The following is a 16,403-nucleotide window of genomic DNA, read 5'->3' on the forward strand; positions in this document are numbered from 1 at the left end:
ATAATAATAAGTGAAAGATTTTTTTAAAGCTTCCTTTTAGTTTTACACTTGGATTCTTTCAGATAGTTAATTATTAATAAATATTTAGATACTATTTTCTTTTTACATTGCAGTATACATACCACTAGCTCTTTAAAAGTTAACCAGCATTAATTTTCTTTCAAAATAAATATTCTACTTAACAGATTGTCTAGGTTCCTTCACTAATATGTATGGCAATCAAATCAAAACTCTGATCTCATTCATAACTCAGGGTTCTATCCAAATTTGTTTACCTGTCTACTAATAAAAGATTTTCAGTATGCCATTTACAATCCTGATGACAAAACAGAAGGAGTCATAAAATGCTCATAAAAATCGGATCAGATAGAGCATCGGCTAATCTGGGTGTATTTCCCTATGATTAACCAGTTCTTAATGACAACATTTCTTATCTTACAACTGTGACATGAAGAGGGAGCTGTAGCTCTTCTGAGACACAGTTCTGCAAGAACCAGCTTATCCACGCTCTCCGATCTCGTGTCTGTTTCTTTTTCTCTCTCCTTCTCTTGCACTGTCCCTCATTCATTCACTCTTCCATCTTTTTGCCATTGTGCCAGCTAATTTAAATGTATCTGTTCTGTATCTGTTCAAGTGAAGATAATCCATGCAAATCAGGAGCAGTGGCTTTCAGTGCTTGGTTCACAGAGAGGACTCAGCTTGAGGAGGTCACTCGTTCACAGCCGCTCCTCCCATTATATTTTTCCCCTTATTGCAGAACTGCTGTATGTATACAGTGACTGAAAGGACTCAATTTACTGCAACTGCTGCCTGGCTTTACTTACAACTTTTTTTTATAAAGGAACTTACCTCCATCTGTCTTTTCAAGGTAGGAAGTCTGATTCTTCTAAAGACGCGTGTAATGCCTCCACTGTCTGCTCATTATCAAATGTCACTGGAATGCTTTATATTGTTGCTGGCATTAGGCACAAATGCTGTGATTCCAGGTACCTCACGCTTTTGTTACTTAACGGTTATAGGTACAATTGTTTAAGTGCCGGGTATTGTACGTAATGTTTATTTTCCCTGCAGTCAGCTTCAGTTTTACAATGCCAGAAAGATTATAGTGTCCACTCTCTAATCAAGAAATACAAATCTATATCAAGTTTTCTCTCTTAAAAAATAATAATTTCTCAGTGTTTTAACTTGTCCTGGCCAATAATAGCCAAGTGTAAAATTCAACCGTGGTTTGTTTGCTTTTTTTTTTTTTTTAAAACCTGGAACCTTCCTGCAGTGTTTTCTGTGAAAAAGAACTAACTGTTGAAATGTTTTTAACAACAGCAAGAAAAGGATAGATTTTAGTTCATTTTGCTGCAAAGCAATATGCTGAAGGCCTTATTGTTAACAGGCCTGTTAAATAAATTTATTCTTCACAATTCAAAAATTGTTACTGGGTTTTGCAGAAGTATTGTAATTAGTTAGGATTCAGTTACTATCATTATACATGCTATTATTTATTATTTTGAGATAGAAATTACATTATTAAAAAAGTTTAATGTAGCAAGGCCAAAGAAAAGCTTCTGTTTGTATAACACTATTTGATATTATTTTTTAAATTGATTTCAATAGTCAAATGCTTATGTTTAGATTAAAAATGCATGTAAGAAACTAACAGATTTGACAATATACATAATGATTTATGAAGGCAATTCCTGGGCTTACATTACTTCATATGTGTTTCCTTGAAGTTACTTATAATAATATTATAATCATTCCTTAGTCATTTAAATTTTAGAACATACTAAATGCCATAAAATTACAAACCCAAAAATCTCTTTTTGATTAGTATAAATATAATTATAACATTCCAGTTACAATTTAGATTTCAATAAATGTAATATGTCTTTGAAAACACTCTTTATTAATATAATTTTACATTTATTACTTGAGTTTTTCAAAAAGGTTGACATGTGGCTATGATAAGACTATTTAATCTCTTGTATAGTATAGAACTGAACATAAACAATAAAGAAAGTTAACAGTCCTGAAAAGAAGAAAAAATTATCCTCTGGTCTACTGAATAGTTCTGAAGACATAAATCTTAGATTTCATCTTGTAGGTAGTTACTTGTAGTTAGTGGAGTTTGAGGGAAAAAATTTATTATATATGTAAGATATTTCAGTGCCAAAAATGTGCAGTTTTTTTTCTTTTTGATACAGAGTCTTCTGTTGAAAAAAAAATGCACTCTGATTTTTGAGTACATTATAAGGCATGAAGCCCTGTCATTGTTAGCATAAAGAAGACATCTACACAAGTATTACTGTGCAGAGGCCAATCTTTCTGTCTCTGGCATTTGTTAGGTTACTGTACATAGAATTTAACAGATAAATATGTTCTGCTTCGTGGCATTTTAGTGATCCTATTGGTATGCAGGCTACTCTGCCAGGATAGCAACAGGAGAAAAAAAAAGATATATGTTTTATAGCAGTGGGTAATAAAAGCCCTTCACAGTGAGAGAAGAGGAATTCGACTTATTTCTTATGTGGTAATTAGAATTTCTTTAAAACTCTTTGAAATACTGAGTGGTAAAGTAAACTGAGGCTTCCTAAAAAGGGCTAATTGAATTTATCTATTCAAATCATGTAGTTGCCCGTAAATATCTTCTTCCCAGACACGGTCACTGGAGGATTCCATTCACATCTTCAGTATTACAGGGAAAGAAAAGGATTGGTCACTGATGATAGAGGGTGATTCTTTCATATTTAAAACAAGTTTAGTAAGAGCACCCGAAGAAAAACCTTACCAGATGAAAAGGTGTTTGGGGTTGCCTGGTTGTGTGAACTTGAGATGAGTGTGAAACTAAAGGATGCCCTTTTAGAACAAAGGAACGCCATGTAATACTCTGTCAGCTGTCAAGCTGAGGGTAGATATAAAAAGTGGCCAGTGAGATCTTTTTGGGACAGAGAAAATGCAAACAGCTAGGCATTCTTTTTTTCAACCAAATTACCAGTATTTGATACTTATGATGACATTCTCTCATAGAATCGAACCATCATTTTAGTTATTTCAAAAGCACATATTTTATAGACTGTCACATTTGTTTGCAAACCTCCTAGGAAACTATCCAAAGACCTAAATTGTTTGCCTTAAGTTAGGTTTTACTGTGCATCCTAAATAAAACGGCCACAGCCTTCAATTCTCATGGGGTTTGTTTTGCTTCATCTGTAAACTTGCCATTCCTCTAGTAACTTATTTAAGCAACTCTTCAAGATAAGTTACATTTTATTCCAGTTTCGTGTGCCTTGCAGCACTCTCTAGAACTGGTAAAACTTGTAGCCGTATATAACATTACGTTATTATTCTCACCTGGCTCTTTTCTGCTGGTTTTAAAAGGATGCTTTGGAGAATGTTAATAAGTTCTCTGTAACTTCAGGAGTATTTAGTGGGGCTAGAGAAACTTGCAAACTTGCTTGAGGGAAATCATGTACATCATCAACAAATATTCAATGTCTATATCATCTATAGACAAGTAAAATTTCTTAGGAAGGATTGTTATCATACCATATATACTTTCTAAATCTTGAAAGTCATTGCTGTTTAAGAATTGATTATAACATTAACTGAAAACTCAGCAGAGTAGTTGCTTTATCTGTATTAATTTAATCTGCATACACTATAAAGTCAATGGGACCATCATCCCCAATTTCATAAAGACATCAAGGTAAAGAAAGGTTCAGTAACTTAGCCAAGAGCACATAACTGTGGTAGACCTGGGATTAGAACCCATTTATTCTGATGTTGGCTAATTAGCTCAGATGACTAAATATAATAAGGACATCGCCCTCACCCCCACCCTGCAAATAGCAAAAGCATTTCTATGTACCCATTTGTAGTCTCCATTCAAATATCTGATTCCGATTGTTCAACTCTTTTCATAGCTTTTCATTTCTATCTATATTATCATTATAGCACAGTTTTTAAAAGTTGTTTCATTTAATGCATTCCAGAAATGGTTACTCTTGCAGAACATTTGTCTTTTACCTCAAGGAGTTAAGAACTAAATCAGATCTATAATTGACTGACTTGTCTACTGACAGCCTTTGAAGCACTGCCCCCACCCCACACACCTTTTTTTTTTTTCCCCTGTCTTAAGAACATGATTGACATCTCTTTATATGTTTGGAAGTTTTCAGTGGTGTAAAGTGCTTGGTAATGATGGAAATTAACCTGAGGCTTTATCTAACTACTTTTCCTTGCAAGTCCATTGAAGTTCTGGTAACAATTAAAATTTTCATGCAAACAACTGTTTCCATTAGAAAAAAATAGATTCTTCTGTCTTGTCATATATATATATTTTTTTTTTCAAAATCTCCTGGGTAGTGAAAGGAAGCCCTTTTCCTTGCCTTTTTTTTTTTTTCATTGCACTCGTCTGAATGAAAATTTCCCCAGTTGAAATATACCGGCACATTAGAAAAGCCGATAAAGAAAACAAATGAAGTGGAAATGTGCTCTTAAATGATCGGACTCTGAAACACTGAACATAGTTATCTGTCCTTGTGTCAGAGGTGTTATCTTCTTAAGTAGAAAATGGGCGAGAACAGATCCACACAGGGAAACATTTGTGGCTTTACTTCTGTCTGTCGATTTGGAAGAGCTTCAACTGTCTCTCACTGATTTTCCTCCCAGAATGAGAACATGAGCTATTATACATGTAACTCATATGAAGTTGATTCAAAGACAGCATTCATTTGACCTTTGAATATCAAATATGCATTGTTAACAAAAATCTGAACAGCATTAACACATAATCAAGTGACAGAAATGTGGGAGACATGAGTCAGTAGCAATTGAGCAAGCTACACATTTCTCGAGTAAGGAATGAAAAACAATTTTGATGCCATTCTGTGATACCAGCATTCTTTTTAGATCTTATTTGAAGTAGCAGGCAGATGAACTGCCCTATATATCCAGAACCCCTATCTGCTGGCAAGCAGAAAGCCTGAGAACCTATCTTTAAAGTTATTTTAATATATCTATATCAGTTTTGCCCGGATTAGCTAAGTTAGACATCGACCATTGGTGCAGGAAAGGTTGGGAATTAATTTAAATTTGAGCTTACCCTTCCATCAACTCTTGCTGAGTGAGTTCCTTCACCTATGAGACATTCCTTTCAGATTTGATTTCTCTATTACTTGGTTGATATTTCTACCTTGAAAGAAATAAAAGAGGGCAGGAGAAGAACAGGGAATGGTGGTTAGGAGCTATGTGTTGATATAAACATTGAAAGAAGTTAAAACTGACCTACAAACATTTGAAAAATGTGTCCCTCATTGCTAAATTCTTTAGTTGCATAACTGAATTTCAGATCTAAAAATTATGTCAGTTTCCTGAAATTAAAAATAAAATCAAAAGATTTTTCTCACTGCAGAAAACTTGTAATAGGAGCAAAAAAAAAAAAAAAAAAATTCAGGTAACTAAATTTTCAAATTTATTAACAATCAGTTCAGACTAGACAGTTAACATATTTGAACTCAAGAATAAAACTTCACTAGCTAATAAGATCCATAGTTTGGAAAGTAAAGCCACAATTTGTAAAAAGCCATAAACCAGAACTGCAGTAAGTCTGTTTATTTGTTTATGGTTGTTGTTATATATGTTATTCTCTCCCAGAAACATTAATCAAGTGCACTCACCACAGTCACTGAGATATCTTCCCTATATTTTCATAGCACCTATAATTTATTCCACACAAGTGAACCTCTGTGTTCTTTTCTCATATTTCCCTGGTTATTTTATGGATCATATGGTTGCATCTCATGTAGCTTTTAAAGTACTAAGGGTGAAAATTATCCTTGCTCTGTGTCCTTCACAAACGCTGGCTCAGTGTGAAGGCCAGAGACTATTCCAGATTAATATTTGAACGATTAATTGAATTTTAAAAAATCGGTTGGCTTAAGTTATATCTTTTTAAAAATATGTTTCAGATGCAAAGAGAGAAACATCTGTTCATTCAAAACATTTCTTAAGACCCATCTATACTGCAGAAAGTAGGCCTATACAGCATATGAAATTTCACACATGTTCAATTTTAAAAATAGCAACAGGAAAAGAGATTAATCCACTAGATAAATTATATACATATATGATTTCTTACTTTGAAACAGAGGCAATGGTGAAAGAACTAAGGTGAAAGATGAGAGCAGAAAGAGAATGAAAACGACAAAGAGAAAATAAGGCAATTTAGAAGATGGTAGAAAAACGGAGACAAGAAACATATCTTGAATGATGAGGAGAGAAGGGTTTATATTTTTAAAAATTCAAACCTTGACATTTCTTACTAACCACAGTTTACAGCTTTTTAACTTCTATCATGAGATCTTCATACACTATAAATGGAATAGAAATAGCAATTAATTTCAAGAGAAACTGTTCTTTGGCCTGAAGCTTTGGCTCCCTGGGAATGAATACTCTAAGTGGGGTTGAGGTCCTAAGTAAGGGTGAAAGCGAAGAGGACATAAAGTGGCTTTTAAGGCAAACTATAAAATGGTCAGAGTCCAACAAGAAATCTCACAGAGAGAGCTTACAACCATAAATCAAATTCTAAAAGATATGATAAATCCAGTCTTACCCAGGCAGACATCAACACCTAAGCAGGGTGGAGATGCAGCCTGTCAGAGGAGTAGGTTTCAGGTCAGCTTCAAAGGTCTAATTGTCACCCAGTACACTCCCAGAAAAAGGGTGGGTTGTATGGAGGCACAGATTGTAAGGCACAGGCTTCAGGAAGCAGTGTTGGCAGGAGCAAAACAGGAAAAGCAGTTTGGGGTTCACCAACCTGAGTAGAAAGCAGGGCTGCCTGTCTGTCCCCTCTGGGTGCCAAGACTCCCAGGGGAAAAAAAAAATCTCCCAGTTCTTCTGAAGATCGAGGGTAAAGGCACTAAATATATGGCGTCCCTTCCCCTTTGGGGCACTCTGGCCACTTGCGAGAGACATTTTGTTGTCTCAGCTCTCAGTCATTCTATTTTTTAGTCCATAGCCATGGAGATGTTAAAGATTATTTGTGAAATCCTTCTGGTTAGCAAGTGAAAAGCCATTGCATACTGCCCACTGGGATTTTGTTGGATTCAGAGAGGGACAGAGCAGCGGGCAGATGACTGTAGATGTGTATTTCTAATTGATGAAAGCGATATAGGGCCATGGTTTAAAGTTTGTGTCTTTGATTGGAAAACAAAAATCAGAGGCACTTAAAATCATATTAACTGAATGTACAGAGGAAGCATAATGAAACAGAAAGAGCACTGGTTTTAGACAGACAGACCTGAGTTGGAATTCCAGCAATTGGGGATATTATTTAATCTCTCTGAATTATAGCTTCCTCATCTGGAAACTGGAAAGAAAAATACCCGCTTCTCACCTTTATAGTAAAAAATGAAATCATATCTGTTATATTCCCCAAAAGACTGAGTTCATAGAAGACATTTAATAGTACATCCCCATATTCATTTGTTTTCTGTCAAAAATCAAATTTACATTACCCTGAATCCCACATATAGACATATGTATTTAAATGTTTCATGGCTTAATTTTACTCTGTAGCTAAGAAAAGTGAAGAGATTCACAGGACAACAAAGCACTGATCTTGTTACTAACAATATATGAGGATATTCAGACTTAAAATTCTTAGGTCTTCTCACATGGCAGTGATGCAGATTATAGCTGTGAATAGCAAATCCTTAAAAAAAAAAAAAGATGTTTCTTATGCCAGGATTTATACTTATAATTTTGATTGAAATTAATATTTTTACCCACCTCTGCTTCTCAGACCCTGATTTAATATACTTAAGGCTTGATGCCTAATGACCAACATGTGTTCATTTCTACGGCTCTTGAAATGGCAGGCATGTCAGCGCTCCTAGACACTTCAGTGACAGGCACTAGCTACAGAGCTTGCTGAATTTTCTTTATAGTAGGATCCGTGAAGGCTGTTATGAGTTTCCGGAACCTAAGTTCAAAAACCAGACTGAGACATTTTGGAAGAGTGGACTGTGAATTAGTCAAATATAAAATCTATCTAAATGACTTTTTCATTTTTATCTTTTTCTGTGTGTGAGGTGAGCAGAGCACATAGAAGATAAGTATCAGGACATGAGAAAATCAAGGGTGTATTTCACAGCTTTGTACAATTTTTATGATTTCTTTGGAAACTATGTAAATGAATTCCTTAAACACAGACTGTCATTGATTTTTTTCTGATGTTCATTGATTCCCTCATCATTGCTTCATGTATGTGTTCTCCCAAAACATCTAGTATCGATATTTCTCTCCCTCAATTCTGTCCCCAATCCATTATAAGTATATCATTAAAACCCGTTTAATTTCCTATGAAAGATTATATTAAGTGCACTTTTAGAGTAATTATGTCAATAGTGGAAGATAAACATGTATTAGGCAGTGCAAAATGCTGATTATCTGTCAGGGTAAATCTGTTTATTTCAGAGATAGCAATCTGACAACCCCCTGGTGTTAATCTAGAAAGTACATGCTCGTGCCAGGTACAGTTTGGTGGGGTTCCTACAGCAAAAACGCTCTCAATGGCCTCCTGCTGTGACATAGCCTTCATCATATATAAACCCATGTACATTTTGTCTATGTAATAAAATGTAGCTGGCTCATGTGTTTTAGGCATACGTGATATATTTTGGTGGTTTGTATGTATAGAAAACAAAGTGTAATTTGAGAAGTACCAATGTCCATTTTATATTATCAGCTCTGCATTGAATGGAATGGCTTGAGAAAGAGGAGAGTAGATTACAGGATTAGGCTGCATTTTGGTTTGCGCCCAGGGCAGGGTTTACCCTCACTAATGTCAGTTTAGAACCTTTTGTAATAATCCACAGAAAAAGAGCTGGTGCAAAGAAGGGGAATCAAGAGAGGTAGGTCTGGTACAGGACCTTCATCCAATGCTCAATTCCTTTAACTCTTTTGAGATAGTAGTATCTAAATATATCATAAAACACTACTGATTGCTAGCTGCTATTGAACAAGAAGTTCCTCTTTAATGAAATAAAATAGGATCAGGAAATCAACATGTCGCAAATGTCTCGGACAAATTTTCACCAGGTTTTTTTGCAGCAGAAAGTGCATCAAAGTAAAAATGAATTGAATATTCAGGCACAGTTTGCCAGCCCCTCTGAAAAATAATTTTGTCTGGCTTTATTGCATTGCGATCATTTCCTGAATGCCACAAAGTGCTGAGTAGAATAATAAAAATTGATATGTATATTGACATTTCAGTTTTCTAAATAGAAGCTGAGAAAATATAAAAAGCATTTGGTCTTTGCAACTCTTCCGACCAACCTTTTGTATGCTGACTAATTCACTTACTCTCAAATAACCTCATTGGCCTTAATATAAATATCTTCTGAAATAATTTCTCCCTAGTAGATTATGTACTTCTTCAGTTTGATTCAGAATTTACATGCGTAGTTTGCATATTTTTGCATCAGAGTGTCTGCTTTAAATTAGATAAAGGTCACTGTCATTCATAATCAAGGAAAAGGTAGATTAAAGGTCACAATTCAATAAAAAAAATCTGATTAGATGAGAGATTTGTTCATGTGATTCAGTATTATTGGATAAATGGAAATCATGAGTCAACAAATTAACCTCAATATAATGGGTGACTTGCTTTACTGCAATAAAAAAATTCAGATTTTCTTTTTCCCAATCTATAGCTTGTTTGTCTCTATGTAGCAGTGACAGTTACTTTTGCTAATATTTTCAAATGTTGTTTATAATGTCATTTGGTTTTAGGAGGGCCATAAATGACAATTTCATCCCCCAAATGAAGTAGTAAGTTATAATGAATTAATAATAGACACACATGGATTAGAAAATCCATGAGGACCTGAAGTTACTTTGACCATTTTTATCTTGAGGTAGTTCCTAGTTCTTCCACTTTTTTTAAAAGATGAAGCTATCACAGCACATTTTTTCTCTTACATAACTATTTTATACCTCTTGTGGACACGTCCAAATTTTGAGATATATTCAGTATTTCTGTCTGTGATTAGAATTAGATAATATAAAACAAATGTAGCCTGAGGCAAATGATTAGCCTTTTTCAATTTGTTGAACTTTTAAAGGTATGTTTAACAATGACTTTAATAAATGGAAAGCAGTTGAAAACAAACAAATGTTAAGTTGCAGCATATATTTATTTTACCCATAAACCAATCCGAATACTTGAAAGAGGATGATTGATACACCTTTATTTATGTTTGGAGGGTTGACGTAAGTACTGAATTGTTAATAAATGATCACTGTAACAAAATTCACTGTTACTTCCAAAAAGTAGTCTTATTTCTTCATCTTATATTTCTTTTCCTTCTCACATGTGCTCTTGACTTAAGGAGAAATCTTTCTCACCTTAATTGCTTGTCTACTCTACTTGCTATATTGGTGTTGTAGCATAGGATCCTCCACCAAATAATAACAAAAAACAAAAAGTAAAAGGAAAAAGAAAGATGGACAAGGAGGCACCACCTTTTTAAAGCACATTGTTTACTTTTCCAAAGAAAACCAAACATCTTTATAGCAACAATAAAGGTTAAATGGTTTGAGCAGATTATAATTAGTTAATTTTGTTAAACATATATTGGATCAATTTTACATTATTTTAATTACCTTTTGGAATAAACGGTTTGGTGAACAAATTCACTTGATGTTCAGGATCAAACGAAATTACCTTTCCTCTGGGTAGGCTTAAGTCTCACAAAGTGATTTGGAAATGACCTCCTTTGCTTTCATCTAAAAATATCTTTGGATTTAGAAAACGATTAAAGTTGGATATATTGTGTTTTAAGCCAATCATATTTTATCATTTTCAAAGCTTATTCTTTGTTTAAAGAGGAATATAATGAAACTTCACTAAACAGAAGTCCCCTTTAAGGAGACTTGAAATTCATACGGTATCACGGGATTTGTAACGCTGATTCAACTCTTATTTCTGCCAGAGACGTACATTGTATTATGGTAAGTTTATAAAGTTTTGGTTTTGGGGGATTTTTTTCTGACAAAACACAGAAATAAAAACTAGATAATCATTAAATATCATAGCCAAATCAGAGATGTTCTGATTTACATCTCTGCAGTGTATATGTAAGTGTATATACCAATCTTCATACCTATAAATAGGCAATCCCTAAGTTGTAAATACTAGATCCTAGGTAGTTGGGTAGTACATAAGAAAACCACATAACTATCTCTCACCCATCTCAATTTAGGAGATCTAAGGAGCAACTTGGGAGAATGCGAATATGATTTGACATTTTTTTGGTCAATGTGGAATTAGCAAATTAATATAATAGTGCCTTAAAATAGTTATCTTTTTGTTGCTGTTGTTTACAGAGGTAGTTATCAATCAGGGATGCTTTTTCTTTCCACAGGACGTTTGGTAATATCTGGAGACATTTTGGCGGGGGTGGGGCACTAATGGCAGGTGTTGGTACTAATGACTAATGGGTGGAGGTTAGGCATGCTGCTAAACACACAGGACAGCCTCCCACAACAAAGAATTGCCCTGCCACAAATGTCAATAGCTCAGAAAATAAAAAATCTTCTCTTATAGGAAAGATAGATTTTTTTTTTTTTTTAAATTATGTGTCTCAACTCGAGAGTACCACACTCCCCATACGCCAACTATACATCATCCGCACCTGCATCTGGCTAACTTCTCTTCATACTTCAGAACCCTCAGGGCATTCATCACCTCATTTTCAAAACTCTGTTGGTTTGTCATGTGATTATGATACACCTTTGTGTTACCACATCACTGAATGCTAATAATTTATCCATTTTTTCCATATCCATAGTAGACTGTAAATCTCTGAGAATTGTACTTTGTACTGCTATCATCTAGCATTGTTTGTGGGGCATAATTGTCCTATTAAGATCTGATATTGAAGGAAGTCAAACTTATCTCTAGAACCAATACTGTACAGGGTGTTTTGATTTAGCTTAAATAGCACTTAAGATAGTAGTACTTCAGGTATTGCAGATTAAATATATAACTTGTAATTGCTGGCCTAAAAGCATAACTGTTTTTTTAAAAAAAAAAAAAACTGAAACACAACCACTTATAAGTATGGCTGCATATTTATTTATGTCTATATAGCTGGAAATGTTTTAAAACATAATCATGTGTTTATGAAACATGGTATGATTGCATGTATTTTTTTTCAATAAGGTAAACATTTTAATTAAAAAAAAACTCCAAGATAATATTATAAATATATAGACATACCTAAAGGAAGAATATTTTCACATTTACATCATTACATTTTCCAAATTCTAATGACTGTGTATATTTAACATGCAATCAAATAGGGGAAAACACTCTCCACCACTAAAGAACATGAATGCCTTTAGTGAAATCACTGTTACTTCTATTTTATGTTTTCTCGATTTCTATCTTTTAGGTTCTGAAAACGGTCATTAACAGTAGCTAATTATGAAAATGTATCTGTACAATTGAATAATAAATGATTAGTTAACTTATTGATTGGTATTAATCAATGGATGTTTAGGACTACCTTTTACATCAATTGCCATACCTTTCAACAATAATATTGTTAACTCTGAATTTTGAAAGTACTGTACCCCTTATGTTTCACAAAGAGAAAGCATAAAGTCAAAATCTGGCATGTTTCTGATGAGTAAATGTCAATGTAAGCAGCAAATTTGGGTAAAAAACAAAAAAAAATTATTTTAATAGAGCTTAAAGATTAAGAGAACAGCTTCACACAAGACAGATTTATGTTCCATTTCTGGCTCTGCTGTTTAGAAGCTATAAGACCTTATGCAAGTTCTTTAACCCCTAAGCCTCGTTTTCATCTGTATATTAGGAACGGTATTAACATCTACTAGCACCTGTCTCACATGGTTGTATAGAAAAATAAAGCGATATTAAAAAAAATTTTATGCACCCATAGACATGTAAGTTAGTTCAATAAATGGTGTCTATTACTAACATAGGAGTAGTTGCAGAACTAACCATATTAGTAACAATAACAGTGGTAGGGCACTATAAATCCAAGGTTTCTTTTATAATCTGGGAAATATAACTAATATAAATATAACTGTAGAAAAATATATACAGAAGAAATTCTCTTATGCGTTTTCTTACTGAAGTCATACTATTCAGCATCACTTACACTCTCTTAACTACTCTAATCTTGTCTTTTTTCTCTTTCTCCCATACTTCTGTTGCATGTAGCATTCACTTTATCCCGTATCGATTTTATGATGTTGTTTGCAAGTTTATGACTCACCAGAACAACATAATCATAAATATAAGACCAGATTTTTTTAACAGGGTGCATCACAGATAAGAAAGGCTGTGGAATATGCAAATTTTTCACCAAACTAGGAGAATTCGATCTGTTTTTCCTCCATTGATCCCAACAGTCCAACGTGCCAAACCTGTGTTTGAGAATAGCATTTCTACAAGGCTGATGATCATAGAAGTGGATATAGCAAATGCTTACTAAATGAAACTGGATTAATGAACGTTTCCAGTGAATGGTTCTATAGAGGCCAAAATAATCAAGTTAAATTATCATGAGGATTTTTTTTATTGTATTCATTAATTTTATTTCTTAGAATAAGTCAATAATTAAAGAAGAAATAAGACTTGTGTGCCATTTTTGTCTTCTATGCCTTGTAGGTCAAATTTTTCTTGAAATTATATTTTAATTTTTATATAAACATAGAGTTGAAGTTCATAACTAGACTTTAACAGTTATTATTAGACTTTAACAATTTTAACTCCTTGTTTCTAATTAATTTTAAAATGAGGCACAACAGTCATTTCAAAACTTAGGAAATAAAATGCTTTTAACTATATATTTGGATATTTTAACTATATATTTGGATGGACTACTATCCTTTTACCAACATATTTAAAAAGCAAATGCTGATTTTTTTAAACTTAAAATAAGCTTATTAAAATACATATGAATTATATATACATTATACATAGTATGTAATGATATGTTGTATAATGTAATATATATACACATATGTATGTATGTGTGTATATATATATATAATGTATTATAGGCATATATGTATGTGTATATATATATATATATATACACATATTATAAACCAAACACGTGGATCCTTGACCCCTACCTAGGGACAAAGAAAGGGTAAAATACATAACTCTATATTTGGCCTTTGCCTTTTCTATGCTGAATTTGAACAAAGAAAATATGCTTATCCAGATTACATATGAAATGAACTTAGAAAAGATTATCAATACCATAAATGACAATAAGCAATAAATATGACTTAGCATAAGATAAGTGATAATCCTATACATTAGTTAAAAACATTAAATGCACAACTTGAAATGGGAAAGAGGCTTTCTGTCTAGGAAACTTAAGGAGAAAAAGATTTATAGGTTTTAGTTAATCATAAATTTAATATGCACCAAGGATCCAGCTGCTACAAAAGCATACCACCACCTTAGGCTAAATTAAAAGACATTGTAAGAAGGACATCGGAATGAATAGTCCCATTAGATTCTCTAATTATTAGATCATATCTAGCATATTACAATTAGTCCTCTATATTTAAAGGAGAATATTGAAAAACACGGTGTGTCAAAAAATATGTGGCAAAGTTGGAGAGGGGTTTAAAAACTATGTCACATGAGAAATAGTAAAGGAACCAAAGTGTTTTGTCTAGAAAAGAGAAGACTAAAGAGAGATATAATAAATAATTAATATTTCAAATTACTTATTAATTATTTGAGGTATAATAAATAATTTGATCTTTTAATAAATACTTATTGACATCCTGTGGCAAACATGCTTAAGTATGAGATAAACAGAAAAAATAAAAAATTTCTATCTTTAATTCCTTCATTAATAAACTTTAAAGTGAGGAGATGAGACTTTAATCACACAAATGAACATTTAATAACAGGTAGTGATAAGAAAGGAAAGGAAAAACTACAATGGAAAAATAATCTGATCCAATATAACCAGGGTGGAGCATATTATTAGGGAAGGCTTTCTGAAGAAGTGATATATAAATCAAATTAAAAAAGGTAGGGAGGGCAGACATTATTCTAAGCAATGATAACAGCATATATGAAGGCCTCTATGGTGGAAAAGAGCTTAGTAAAATTGAGGAATAGAAAGAGGAGAAGGTGATTAGAGCACAACAATGAATAATAGAGATGCTGTGAGAAGAAAGTGGGGCCAGATTGTTGTAGCCTTTGGAACCACATTAAGGTTTCTATTCCAAGTGCCAGCAGAAGCTATGCAAGAACTTAAGCTCAGAGTAAGAAAAGGAGATTTGCCTTTACAAAGATCACTGTAGCTTTGTGTGAATAATGTATTTGAAAGAGTCTAGAGATGGTGAGAGATCTACTTCAGAGGCTATTATAGAAGAGACAAGAGATAAAAGGTCATTTGGCCTCACATGGAGAAGATGGAGACTGAATTTAAAAAAAAATGAGAGATTAAAGGATGTGTTAGAAATAATATCGAGAGAATTCGATGATGAATTGAATGTGATTGTGGAAAAGGAAATATTGTGCCGATCAAGACCACCATTTTCTGGTATGAGTAACTAGATGAATTGCAGAGAAAGAGATGAAGAAACTTTAAAGCAAAAGTTCAGCTGACTTGTTTTGGCCACACTAAATTTGAGAAGCAGGATTAATTTTTTAAAACAACAACAACTACCACAAAAACTGTAAAGATAGTTTTCATATTATTTGGGTAAATAGTTGGTGAATTGTCAGACAGAAGAGAGAGCCAAATTGTTTTGTTTTCTTCAAAAGAACAGATCCATAACCACAATGTCAAATTTACCAGAAAGTCAATTTCAACTCAGTATACAAAAGAACTATTTTTAAGAACTAGATTATTAAAAAAAAATGAGTACTGCCTGAGAAGGGGATAAGTTTTCCCTCACAGAAGCTATCCTGGTAGAGAACAAAGTCTACAGGAGATGTATTTAAAAATATTTCTGCACTTTGTGGAAGACTGGACTCTGGTCTCTTACAATACTATTATGTTCAATTCCAGATATCAAATTTTAAAACCTCAAAGAGAAAAAAACAAAGATTCTTACTTTAGTCACTGCAGGTATTTGGTAAACTATTTAATTACCAATTGCTACTACCTGGTATCTTTCTACCAGAAAGGTTATTGATTGCATCAAGCAACTACTGGCTCTTTACCGAAATGAACACACTTTCCCTCTTGGGTAGGTGAAAGTCAGCACCATGTCAGAAATGGGCTGTAAAGGTTAGAAGCAGAGAACTCTCTTCCATTATGACCCCAATCTCTCCTCCTGCGAATGTCACTAATTTATTATGACTTGCTTTCTTGCTGTGCTTAAACTTA

At 33.4% G+C, this 16,403-nt stretch overlaps 1 long non-coding RNA gene across 1 annotated transcript in view; it reads left to right on the forward strand.

The window, feature by feature from the left end:
• Positions 1-501: 501 nt before the first annotated feature.
• The window catches only part of LOC120583265 (uncharacterized), a 131,116-nt gene continuing 115,214 nt past the window's right edge, over positions 502-16,403 (forward strand). Inside the window, exon 1 of the long non-coding RNA XR_005647750.1 lies at positions 502-868. This is a non-coding gene — a long non-coding RNA (uncharacterized LOC120583265). The remainder of the gene's footprint in view (positions 869-16,403) is intronic.

Source organism: Pteropus medius, unplaced genomic scaffold (genome assembly GCF_902729225.1).
Source record: "Pteropus medius unplaced genomic scaffold, Ma_sr-lr_union100, whole genome shotgun sequence".
In the NCBI taxonomy this organism is placed as follows: domain Eukaryota; kingdom Metazoa; phylum Chordata; class Mammalia; order Chiroptera; family Pteropodidae; genus Pteropus; species Pteropus medius.